Consider the following 3,731-nt stretch of genomic DNA (forward strand, 5'->3'; position numbering starts at 1 on the left):
AATCTGGGCTCATTGAAATCATTCCTTAGATATGCATCTTAACTATCTAGGGCCAGTATCCTGTTTTTCTCCTTTCTGAATTCCCCTCAGGGCGCCCCGTGTTGGGCTGGGGGTGCAGATGCAGTGGCTCCTGGCCTGATGGCGGGCAACATTCTTTGTTTACTAAAATGGCAGGCGGTTTTGTCCGCAGTTACCCCCCCCCCCCCCCCGCCCTCTGCCCCGCCCCACCTGCCCTTCCCTACCTCTCTGTCAAGGCGCGGTCCTTCAGGACCCAGTTGCCATCACGCCTTTTTCTGCAAGCCTTCCCAGACTCCACTAGCCAGTGCTCGCTGCCCTTTCCTTTGAACTGCTAAAGTAGTCTGCTTATGTCAGCTCCATGAGCCAAGGAATTTTGTCTGCTCAATTCATGGTTGTATCTCCAGTGCCTAGAACAGTGCCCGGCACATAGTAGTTGTTCAAGAAATTATTAAGCAAATGAATCATAACATTTGTGTCATTGTATGATGACTAAGTATTTACTTGTCTGTCTCCATTAGGGGCTATGTCTTGTTCCTCTTTACATTCCTAACATGGAGCAGAGAACTTAACACATAGCGGATGTGTGGTAAATGTCCATTGGAGGGAGAAATGAATGAGAGGATGAATGAATGAACAGGTAAACTGTGCTCCCGCAGGAGTGAATATTGGCTGGATCCAGCATCTTGCTCCCTGGGAATGACTCTGCAGTAATAAATTGCACAGGGCCTTCTTGATTGGCATCTATTGTTTGCCCAGCTCCTGGCCTTAGAGGGAGGCTCTGGATATAGCAGGGGTTTGGAAATCGCCGGGTTCCCATACTGCTGCTATATTGTCCATGCTAGAGCCAGGGTCTTAGAAACACCCCTCCCCAAATCTGTGTGAAAAATAGGTATGACTCCACAGCAAGTCCTCCTAGCAACCTGTGGACATATGCTGCCTATTCAATCACGAACCCCAAACACGGAGGCCTCCATATAGTAAGTGCTTGATGGGTATCTGGTTGTGATGGTGACAATGCTGAACACTGACTGTCACACAAGATGACTCAGGCCACTGCAAGGGGAGAGGAATAGACATGTTACTGGGGCACCTGAGGACGCTGCCATCAGAGCTGTACCGACTGCACACCCACGTGACTTATTAGGGCTGATTAGGCCAGACATACTCCTGTGCCTGGGCCTGATGTTCCCAGCCTCTAAGACAGACCCAGCCACAGAAAGCCGATGACAACCCTAGAGTGAATGTGACCCTCTTTGATCTGCTCTGAAGGCAAGTGGGTTTGCTCTCTCTTGAAGGTGGGTGGGAAGCCCCCAGGGATTTGCTCTCTTATTGCTCACCCATTGTCATTTCTAGAGCTTTTTATTGTGGGCCAGACACTCTTCTAATTGTGTATGGATTCTCTCATTTAATCCTTTCAGCTGCTTTATGATGCAGGTGCTGTGATTACCATTTTCCAGATGTGGATAACTGAGGCAAGCCATATATATATATGTATGTATGTATATATATATATATATATATATATATATATATATAGTACCTGCAGCTGAAAACCCTTAAAGCAGAGGCCCCCCACTTAAGAGAGGGCCAGGAAGCACTGCAGGATTATGTGGTTCCTGGAAAATGACCAGGGAGATCCGATGAAGGAGAGTGGTCTGCAGCATCAGGAGAGGCCTTGGTGTAGTGGTTAGAAGATGGCTCTGCCTCTTTCCAGCTGTGAGGCCAGGCGGTGGACAAGGTGCTAAGTTCTCAGTGCCTCAGCTTGATCAGCTGTAAAATGGGGTCAAAAGAGCACTGTAGTGCGGATTAAGTGAGTCAGTACTCCCGAGGCGCATGGAACAGAGCTTGGCACAGAGTGTGTGCTTAAGTGTTAAATGACAGCGGGGCTCTCTGGAGACCGCCAGCCTCGTCCCTTGAGGTGCTGGTTTTTTCAAGGGAAACGTTGCAGGGGGCGCTCTCGGCATGTTAGCTACAATAGTCTTTGCTGCGAACGGACGGACGGGGAGTGGGGGAGGAGTAGCAGAGGGAGATGTCCCCTCCCGCCACGGGGGCGACTGAAGGCAACTACATAGGAGAGAGGAGGGCCGGGCACACCCTGGGGGGAAAACACGGCTGCTGTGGGCATGATGGCGACTGAAAGCCGCTGGAAGCGCAAGGCCGGATGAGAGATACAGGTTGAGACCCGCCGCGCAGCCGCCGCTGCCGCCGCCGCCAATGGCGAACTCGCCTCGCCGGGCTCAGCCGCCTCCTCGCAGCTGCCTGCAGAGGGCGCGCTGCCTCTCTGCTCGGCCCGGCGCTGCTGCCCGGCGCTGCTGCCCGGCGGCTGCGAGTGCGGCGCCCTAAACGCAGGCAGCTCTCCAACCATCTCGGGCCAACCCACCACCTCCAAGAAGCCTGCTCTGACCACTGCGACCACAGTCTTCCTCCCCTGATCCCCTAAAGCATCATCCGCGCTTGCATAATTTAGAACTCGGATATGTGCTGGCTGGTTTGCTGTGTCGGATGTATTGGGAAGTCTTGGCTTCACAACATATCGTACGTTTATTTCTCCCCCGCACCACACGCGGCCCCTGGCGCACCGGTAGCCACGTAGCGAGTGCCCAGCGAACACTTGACTTGCGTCTACGAGGTCCCGCTGTAATGACTCCCCAGGGAGACTCTCGGGGTCCCTGATGTCTGCCAACAGAGCCCAGGGTTGGCAGAAGGGGCTCCTAGCGGGATGCCTGCATGGACTCCCTTGACACCTGAGCCTTCACTAAATGGGTGGGACTGGCATAGCCCACCTCCAGAGGCTGTGCCTTGTGCAGAGGAAACCTGTCTGCAGGGAAGCCCACGGATATGGAAACATTTGCCAAGCCCGGGCTTCAGTGCAGAGCCCTGTGCTGGGCACCCGGGACACAGAGATATAAACAAGGTCCTTGCCCTCATGGGAGGCAGCGTGGAAAAATGGAAACAAGAGATGGAGAGTCAGAAAATTCCCACATGCTAGCTGCGTGACCTTGGGCACATCGTGTCGCCTCTCTGAGCCTCTGTGTCTTCATACGTATCTCTAAGAGGGTCTGGAGTGGGGTGGAGTAGGGGTGATAAACGTCTACTTTAGCCAGACCTATAATTTTTCCACTTTCATGAGGAGAATATATTTGTTTACGGAGTAATTTATATTACATTTTTAAGTCAAAAACATTAAGTGGAAGGGGTAACGTTTTGTAACAATCAAATGATAAAATACCTATGAAAGCTTTTTGTTAAATCGAAGAGGGTCCACAGAGGTTCATCACTTTTTCCACTGCTAAAAATACATAGTAGGCACTCGGGTAAATGCTTCTTGAGGAGGATGAAAATGTTTCCCAGGTGATGAGGTGAACAGTTAACTCAAGGTTACAAGATCCATACATAAACATGGAAGTTAAGGATACAAGAAGGTCTGGCATGTGCCAAGTGACTTGTCCAGACACTTGAGTTATCCAGATGGTAAGTGTCGAATGAATGACTCCAGAAATCACTGTGGGTAGATGGTCAGGGGAGGCTCCACCACGGGCACAAGTCTCGAGATCAGCCTTGAGGATTGGATTGGATTTTGGTAAAGAAACACAGGGAAGACCATCTAGACAGAGGAATGGCCTGAGTAAAGGTGCGAGGCAGGAAGGAATGAGTGGTTGGAAACTGCAAGTGCCAGCGGGTAGTTTTTTGCTATCGGTATCCACAGTCCTTGG

This window comes from Mesoplodon mirus (assembly GCF_964341445.2).
Source record: "Mesoplodon mirus genome assembly, chromosome: X".
Lineage (NCBI taxonomy): Eukaryota > Metazoa > Chordata > Mammalia > Artiodactyla > Ziphiidae > Mesoplodon > Mesoplodon mirus.